Source organism: Triticum aestivum, chromosome 4B (genome assembly GCF_018294505.1).
Source record: "Triticum aestivum cultivar Chinese Spring chromosome 4B, IWGSC CS RefSeq v2.1, whole genome shotgun sequence".
In the NCBI taxonomy this organism is placed as follows: Eukaryota; Viridiplantae; Streptophyta; class Magnoliopsida; order Poales; family Poaceae; genus Triticum; species Triticum aestivum.
Genome location: NC_057804.1, coordinates 127,774,942 through 127,785,278, shown reverse-complemented (window position 1 = coordinate 127,785,278; position 10,337 = coordinate 127,774,942).

Sequence of the window (10,337 nt, the reverse complement as noted above, 5' to 3'; positions counted from 1 at the left end):
GGTACATTAAGATCGGGCGTTACTGGTAACGCTACAAATAAAGTGCTATGATGACCATAAAAGCTACTTAATGACCGACCGTTTGCGTGTAGAGTGACTTTAGGTCTCCTGGCTGTCGAGTGGTTGGCTTCATGATCGAGTGTCTTCGAGTCCGTCGAGTGGAACATTTCCGGGTCGATTGAAAGGTGGTTTCTTCTAGAGATGTCCTTGGGAGGGTATCTTGGACAGGTCCATGACCCTACCCTCGGTACATAGCTTCACCAAGGTCCTTGCTTAAAGAATACTTCATCTATTTTCCTTCTTTCATTCATAAACATATCATTTTCATGGTCTAGCAAATATTTTTTAATGGATCATTAGGAGGCACGGCAATAGAAGCAAGACCAATAATTTCATCCTTATTAGGCAATTCTTTATCATGGGGTTGTCTACGAAATTTAGCAAAATTAAAGTCATGAGACATATCCCCTAAACCAACAGTAACAATATCCTTTTCGCAGTCTATCTTAGCATTAACAGTATTCAAGAAGGGTCTACCAAATATAATGGGACAAAAGTCATCTTGTGGGGGAGCAAGAACGAGAAAATCGGTAGGGTATTTTATTTTCCCACACAAGACTTCAACGTCTCTAACAATCCCAACTCATGAAATAGTATCTCTATTGGCAAGCTTAATAGTAACATCAATATCTTCTATCTCAGTAGGTGCAACATCATTCATAATTTCTTTATATAAGGTAAAAGGTATTGCACTCACACTAGCACCCATATCACATAAGCCATGATAACAATGATATCCTATTTTAACAGAAACAACAGGCATGCCAACAACAGGTTTATGTTTATCTTTAGTATCAGATTTAGCAATTCTAGCAGCTTCATCATAGAAATAAATAACATGCCCATCAATATTATCGACCAAGAGATATTTAACCATAGCAATACTAGGTTCAACTTTAATTTGCTCAGGGGGTGTAGGTGTTCTAGTATTACTCTTATGAACCACAGTTGAAGCTTTAGCATGATCCTTTATCCTAACAGGAAAAGGTGATTTCTCAATATAAGCAGTAGGAACAATAGGATCAACATTATAAGTAATAGTTTCTTCTTCAACTTTAATTGGTTTGACTGCTTTCACTTCAATGGGAGGATTATATTTAAACCACTTCTCCTTAGGGAGATCAACATGAGTAGAAAATGATTCACAAAAAGAAGCTACTATCTTAGAGTCAAGTCCATATTTAGTGTTAAATTCACAAAAAGCATCGGTGTCCATAAAAGATTTAACACAATCAAACTTAAGGTTTATACCTGACTCCTTACCTTTGTCGAGTTCCCAATCTTTAGAGTTGCGTTTAATTCTTCCAATAAATCCCATTTGAATTCAATAGTCTTCATCATAAAAGCACCAATACAAGAAGTATCGAGCATGGAGCGATCATTATGAGAAAGCCGAGCATACAATTTTTGAATAATAATTTCTCTTGAGAGCTCATGATTGGGGCATGAATATAACATTGACTTAAGCCTCCCCCAAGATTGAGCAATACTTTCTCCTTCACGAGGCCAAAAATTATATATATAATTCCGATCATGATGAACCAGATGCATAGGATAAAACTTCTGATGAAATTCCAATTTCAATCGATTATAGTTCCATGATCCAATATCATCACATAGCCTATACCATGTCAATGCCTTTCCCTTCAAAGATAAAGGGAAGACCTTCTTCTTGAAAACATCCTCGGGCATACCTGCAAGCTTAAATAATCCACAAACTTCATCCACATAGATTAGGTGCATATCAGGATGTAATGTTCCATCTCCTGTATAGGGATTAGATAACAATTTCTCTATCATACCCGAACAAATTTCAAAGTAAATATTTTCAGTAGGTTCAGGAGCAACTTTTTGCTCTTCTGGTCGAGGTGAAGATACCCCGAACAAGCCCCTCAAAGGATTATTTTCCATAGTAACAAGTGACATTAAATTTTAGCACACTATATAAATGTTTCCTTACCAAATTCCACTTACCAAAGGCACTTCACTCCCCGACAACGACGCCATAAAGGAGTCTTGATGACCCACAAGTATAGGGGACCTATCATAGTCCTTTAGATAAGTAAGAGTGTCGAACCCAACGAGGAGCAGAAGGAAATGACAAGCGGTTTTCAGTAAGGTATTCTCTACAAGCACTGAAATTATTGGTAACAGATAGTTGTGTGATAAGGTAATTCGTAACGGGTGACAAGTAACAAAAGTGAAAATGGTGCAGCAAGGTGGACGAATCCTTTTTGTAGCAAAGGACAAGCATGGACAAACTCTTATATAAAGCAAAGTTCTCCCAAGGACACATGGGAATTATTGTCAAGCTAGTTTTCATCATGCTCATATGATTCGCGTTCGTTACTTCTATAATTTGATATGTGGGTGGACCGGTGCTTGGGTGCTGTACTTACTTGGAAAAGACTCCCACTTATGATTAACCCCTCTCGCAAGCATCCGCAACTACGAAGGAAGAATTAAGGTAAACCTAACCATAGCATGAAACATATGGATCCAAATCAGCCCCTTACAAAGCAAAGCATAAACTAGGGTTTAAGCTTATGTCACTCTAGCAACCCATCATCTACTTATTACTTCCCAGTGCCTTCCCCTAGGCCCAAATCATGGTGAAGTGTCATGTAGTCAACATTCACATAACACCACTAGAGGAGAGACAACATAGATCTCATCAAAATATCAAACGAATACCAAATTCACATGATTACTTATAACAAGACTTCTCCCATGTCCTGGGAACAAATGTAACTACTCACAAAGCATATTCATGTTCATAATCATAGGAGTATTGAATAGCATTAAGGATCTGAACATATGATCTTCCACCGAATAAACCAACTAGCATCAACTACAAGGAGTAATCAACACTACTAGCAACCCACATGTACCAATCTGAGGTTTTGAGACAAAGATTGGATACAAGAGATGAACTAGGGTTTGAGGAGATGGTGCTGGTGAAGATGTTGATGGAGATTGACCCCCTCTCGATGAGAGGATCGATGGTGATGACGATGGCGATGATTTCCCCCTCCCGGAGGGATGTTTCTCCGGTAGAACAGTGATACGTCTCCAACGTATCTACTTTTCCTAACGCTTTTCCTCTTGTTTTGGACTCCAATTTGCATGATTTGAATGAAACTACCCCCAGACTAACGCTGTTTTCAGCAGAACTACCATGGTGTTGTTTTTGTGCAGAAATAAAAGTTCTCGGAATGGAACGAAACTTTACGAGGATTTTTTATATAATAAAAGAGAATTTCTGGAGCCAGGATGGACCTGAGGGGGGGCACCTGGGTGGGCACAACCCACTAGGGCCCGCCAGCCCCCCCAGGCGCGCCCAGGTGGGTGCTGCCCACCTGGTGGCCCCGCTGACCTCCAAACCGACACTATAAAATCCCATATTTCCAGAAAAATCAGGAAGAAATAATTATTGTGTTTGACGAGACGAAGCCACCGCCAAGCCCTGTTCTTCCTTGGGAGGGCAGATCTGGAATCCGCTTGGGGCTCCGGAGAGGGGCATCTTCGATCTTCATCATCACCAACACATCTCCATCGCCAATTCCATGATGCTCCCCACCGGGAGTGAGTAATTCCTTCGTAGGCTCACTGGTCGGTGAGGAGTTGGATGAGATTCATCATGTAATTGAGTTAGTTTTGTTAGGGCTTGATCCCTAGTATCCACTATGTTCTGAGATTGATGTTGCTATGACTTTGCCATGCTTAATGCTTGTCACTTTGGGCCCGGGTGCCATGATTTCAGATCTGAACCATTTATGTTATCATCATTATATCCATGTTCTAGATCTGATCTTGCAAGTTATAGTCACCTACTACGTGTTATGATCCGGCAACCCCGGAGTGATAGAAATCGGGACCACTCCCGGTGATGACCATAGTTTGAGGAGTTCATGTATTCACCGTGTGCTAATGCTCTGTTCTGGTTCTCTATTAAAGGAGGCCTTAATATCCCTTAGTTTCAATAGGACCACGCTGCCACGGGAGGGTAGGACAAAAGATGCCATGCAAGTTCTTTTGATAAGCACATATGACTATTTACGGAATACATGCCTACATTATATTTATGAACTAGAGCTAGTGCCATATCGCCCTAGGTTATAACTGTCTCATGATGAATATCATCCAACAAGTCACCGATCCAATGCCTACGGATTTATCTTATATTGTTCTTGCTAAGTTACTACTGTTGCTACTGCTACAATATCACTGCTATCACTGTTATTGTTACCGTTACTACTGCTGCTATCATCAAAACTATCATACTACTGTGCTACTAATCAGTTTGCTGCAGATAATTGATCTCCAGATGTGGTTGAATTGACAACTCAAACAGCTTCGCTGGAGCCCTAGATTGGTCCTGCCCAGGTTCTGCCTCGAGACGGCAGCGCTTCGTCCCGAAAGCTTCTCTTTGATTTTTTTCCAGGGCAAAAGACATGATATAGCAGAAGATGGGAGTCGAGGGCCTGCCAGGGGCCCACGAGGCAAGGGGCGCACCCTCCACCCTCGTGGCTGATTGGTGGCCCCCTTTGGTGCTTTCTTCGACCAATATTTTTTTATATATTCCAATACTGATCTCCGTGAAGTTTCAGGACTTTTGGGGTTGTGCAGAATAGGTCTCTAATATTTGCTCCTTTTCCAGTCCAGAATTCCAGCTGCCGGCATTCTCCCTCTTCATGTAAACCTTAAAAAATAAGAGAGAAAATGCATAAGTATTGTGATATAATATGTAATAACAAACCATAATGCAATAGATACCAGTATAAAAGGATGATGCAAAATGGACCTATCAGAGAACAAAGTGTGGACTTTAGTGGATTTGCCCGATGATCGGCAAGCCATAGAGAATAAATGGATCTTCAAGAATAAGACTGACGCTGATGGTAATGTTACTGTCTACAAAGTTCGACTTGTCACAAAAGGTTTTCGACAAATTCAAGGGGTTGACTAGATGAGACTTTCTCACCCGTAGCGATGCTTAAGTCTGTTTGAATCATGTTAGCAATTGCCGCATTATATAATTATGAAATCTGACAAATGGACGTCAAAATTGCATTCCTTAATTGATATCTTAAATAAGAGTTGTATATGATGCAACCATAAGGTTTTGTTGATCTTAAAGGTGCTAACAAAGTGCGCAAGCTCCAGTGATCCATCTATGGACTGGTGCAAGCATGTCGGAGTTGGAATGTACACTTTGATGAGGTGATCAAATCATATGGTTTTATACAGACTTATGGTGAAGCCTATATTTACAAGAAAGTGAGTGGGAGCACTGTAGCATTTCTGATATTATATGTGGATGACATATTATTGATTGGAAATGACATAGAATATTTGGATAGCATAAAAGGATACTTAAATAAGAGTTTTTCGATGAAAGATCTCGGTGAAGCTACTTACATATTGAGCATCAAGATAGATCGAGATGCTTAATAGGATTTTCACAAAGCACATACCTTGACCAAGTTTTGAAGAAGTTCAAAATGGACTAGTCAAAGAAAGGGTTCTTGCCTGTGTTACAAGGTGTGAAGTTGAGTAAGACTCAAAGCCCGACCAAGTAGAAAATAGAGAAAGAATGAAAGTCATCTCCTATGCCTCAACCATAGGTTTTATAAAGTATGCCATGCTGTGACCTGTTGAAGTACCTTTCCATGAGTTTGGCAAGGTTATACAATAGTGATCCAGGAGTAAGATCACCGGCCAACTATCAAAATTATCCTTAGTTACCTAAAAGGACTAAGGAGATATTTCTCAATTATGGAGGTGATAAAGAGTTTGTTGTAAAGGGTTACGTCGATTCAAGCTTTGACACTGATCCAGATGACTCTAAGTCTCAATCTGGATACATATTGAACGTAGGAGCAATTAGCTAGAGTAGCTCCATGCAGAGCATTATAAACATAGAAATTTGCAAAATATATACGGATCTAAATGTGGCAGACCCGTTGACTAAAATTCTCTCACAAGCAAAACATGATGACACCTTAGTACTCTTTGGGTATTAATCACATAGCGATGTGAACTAGATTATTGACTCTAGTAAACTCTTTGGGTGTTGGTCACATGGCGATGTGAACTATGGGTGTTAATCACATGGTGATGTGAACTAGATTATTGACTATAGTGCAAGTGGGAGACTGAAGGAAATATGTCCTAGAGGCAATAATAAAGTTGCTATTTTATATTTCCTTATTCATGATAAAGGTTTATTATTCATGCTAGAATTGTATTGATCAGAAACTTAAATACACGTGTGATAAGGTTCGAGCGATAAAGATCTTCGTAGAATATGTAGGAGCCAATATGTGCATACAGGTTCCACTATTGGTTATTAACCAGAGAGGTGTCTCGGTCATGTCCACATAGTTCTCAAACCCCTAGGGTCCGCATGCTTAACATTCGTTGATGATATAGTACTATATGAGTGATGTATGTTGGTGACCGAATGTTGTTCGGAGTCCCGAATGAGATCACAAATATGCCGAGGAGCTCCGTAATGGTCCAGAGGTAAAGATTAATCTATGGGATAATAGTGTTTGGTCTTCGGAAAGGTTTCGGAATTCACCAAAAGGGGTTCTAGATGTTTCTGAAATGTTTTGGTACAAGAACACTTTGTTTGGGCCAAAAGGGAAAGCCCACGAGGTTTTGGGAAAGCACAAAAGGAAGTTTTGTGGAGTCCAGGGGCCAGGCGCTAGGGTCCCTGGCGTCTGGGTCTAGACGACGGGAACCCTGGCGTCTGATCCTGGAGTCCGAGAAGGATTCTTGCCTTTCGGGTAAAACCGACTTTGAGGAGGCTTTTACTCCAAGTTTTGACCCCAAGGCTCAACGTATAAATAGAGGGGCTGGACTAGCACCCAAGACACATCAAGAATCACCAAGCTCTATGCTGGCAACCCCGTCCCCTCTAGTTTATCCTCCGTCATAGTTTTCGTTGTGCTTGGCGAAGCCCTGCGGAGATTGGTCTTCACCAACACCGTCACCACGCCGCCGTGCTGCCGGAACTCATCTACTACTTCGCCCGTCTTGCTGGATCAGAAGGCGAGGACGTCATCAAGCTGAACGTGTGCTGAACACGGAGGTGCCGTACGTTCGGTACTTGATCGGGATGGATCGTGAAGGTGTACGACTACATCAACTGCGTTGGTAAATGCTCCCACTTTGCGATCTTCAAGGGTATGAAGATGATATCCCCTCTCGTTGCTATGCATCTCCATGGATAGATCTTGCGTGTGTGTGTAGAATTTTTTTTGTTTTCCATGCAGCGTACCATAACAAACTTTAAGGTCTAGAGCATCATCCAGATTCCCATAGCCATGCTCTAGCTATCAAGCAATAGAGGCGGAACAAGTCACAAGCTAGGTAAAACTGTTGAAACTATGTATCAACTATGTAGCTCATACACATAATATGAAAGATTTAGTAAGGTGGGAATGTTTTCCCATCTATATATTATGCTTGTTTGATTAAAGACGAAACCCATGTATGAAACTATTTACAAAGACTCTCAAACTAAACTATCTCCCTACAATTCTAGTGTTGAGAGGGCATTTTCTTCAAACACTTACGCATACAATACAAAATGCATTCTCAAAAGATGAGGGAGAGCATTACTTGAACAATTACCTAGTTACTCTTCTTGTAAGAGAGTTCTTTATAAAGTATTGCATAATTCCATCCAGTGGCGGCATCAGGCCCCAGGTAGCCTGGGCTGCCACCTTGGGCATGGCCAAGAAATCCTTCATGGACTGTAGCTACAAGGCCGGTTTGGGCCGATCTTGACTCTGCCATTGTTTCCACCCTTTTCCTTCTAAGCATGAAAAATAGAGTTATGGTGTAATTTTATCTTTTGTTATGTATTTTATGTTATTGGTTTGGAAAGCTGTGCAAAATTGCCCCACTATCATTAAGAACCCGGATAAAACTGTAAGGTTGGTTTCAAAGATGCAACGCAACAGGAGACATGTGGATGCCAAATTATTGCTAGAAGAACAACTGAACAATTTCAAGTGAAAATTATAAAACATGAGTGTTATTCCAAGCCATATAGGAATTAATTTTCAAGTAAAATTATATGCTCAAAATTACAAGTGGATTATGTCACTCACGCAACAATTTTCCCCATTGAATGAATTTCTCCATTCTCTTTTTGTTAGACTCTCTCCCTTTGTCTATGGAATAGATTTATCCAAATTATTTTTTGGTAGCGGTCTGCTATGAGGTTTTGCTTGATTGTAAGAAGGAAAAAGTTCTACGATAGTAAAATACCCAAGGGGATCCCCTCTTTTCATTGGGACATCTTCTCCACCAGGACATTATCTGGCAGTTAAGGAAGGAGGTGAAACCCTAGGCGCAAAGTCCAAGTTTCCAAATAGCTTAGACCTAACCTCATACTGGGTTAGCATATGACTCAAACTCACTTGTGTCTTTGTCCTCGCCTCAGGCAAAAAGGTAAGACGAGGTTGCTACCACATGGACTATTAAGTTTATACGTTGGTGTGCACTCACTTTTATAAGTTAGCGAAGCGAAGTTATCATAACCATACTCACACACATGGGCCATCATGGGAAATGGCCAGGATGTCACTATGGGCAAAAACAATGATATTTAGAATAGCGTCTATAGATTAGAAAAGCAGAAAATAGATCCTAAAAAATAGTACACAGATCCATAATAACTCTAGACATTTTAGATAAATTGCAACTATAAAAAAATCATATTTTTAACAGAAATAAATACAAATATGTGAGTAATACTAGGAAAACATCAAATTTTATTAGTAGGGCAAGTAAGTTTCCAATTCATGTGCATGGGATTATGAAGAAATGCGGCAAACTAGTCAAACAGAGAACAAAGCAACACAACTCATCTCATCTCAAAGAATGGATTGAACATCATCTCTAGTCCCAGTTACCAATTGACTTTTTCCTTTCCTTTTTCATGTAAATAGCTGATAACTTTATTTTATTCTACCATCGAACAATTTTCTATGGTCTTTGCATCAAAATATGAGACATGCAAAGATCATAGGATTGGAGATGAATCCATCATTTCATAGACGTGAACAATATGAAAAAGACAATCTCATTGACACATATACAAACATACTTGGAGACATGGATGAATATAGAAACACAAGGGAAATCGTGGCAAGTCCCATCCATGGAAAAGAAGGTCAAAAGATATAGGAAATGAACTAGGGGTTTAGGAGGACATCTATCAACGCGTAGGCATGTGTTTTTTTCATATCGGGAATCATTCAACCACAAAGGACTAAATTTAAGATACACCCTAAATTTGGTTTTAGGTTCGCTCCGATTCCCTCCACGATGTGATACACATAAGCTAGTTTACATGTTTTTGATTCTTGTTTGAACTTGCAACAAAAAATATCTCTAGGTGGACATGGTGCTCCCGATCTCTCTGCCTCTTTGGATAGAAGCACCACACAATTACCTCTACTTGCTGAATACATGACCGTGCATTACACACATTGTTCCATTTTTCCGTTGTGCATCTTATGGTGTCGCGTGTCAATATTCTCACGAATAACTTTACAACTATACACTTTTGTTTCTCTTTCATGACCCCCATTTCACGACAAATAACCAGACTTAGAAATTTAGTCAGTTCTCACCTCCTCAGATGCTTCGGTTCGAATAGCTGTAAGAAGATATTGTGCATGTATTGCAAAGATAAACCCATGGTGGAAAAACACCTAAGTAAGATTTTTGAGGAGCACAAGGGATCCCCGATGGAGATATCATCTCCATCGGTACCCTGTGTCACACCCTGAAAATTGCATGAATTAACTAAGTAGACACCGACCATTAATCGAGCCATCATTTTAAAAATGATATTGCCTTGACTGATTTCAAGTGTTTATCTTCATTTTTACTGGATGTTTCAAAGTTTATCTTAGTTATTTTATTTGGTGTTTCCATAGGATTGTATTTCATAGAAAATCCTATAACTATCCTCTTCCAGTCCTATGGCCTAAACTATTCCCACTGATAATGGCATGTGGTTAAAACCCCCAATTTTTTGGCCAAAAAACAATTAAACCCATCTTCTTTTCCAACACTCCAAAGTAGAGCTTTGAACTATTTATATATTTTTCCATAACATAAATTTATTACATTCATTTTTAGGTCTATTATATATAAGATTACTATTCCCTTCAAAAAATATTAGTTCCAAAGATATTTAAGTATTTTTTAATTCTTTTGAAAGACCAGAAATGGCACTTAAATAAGGA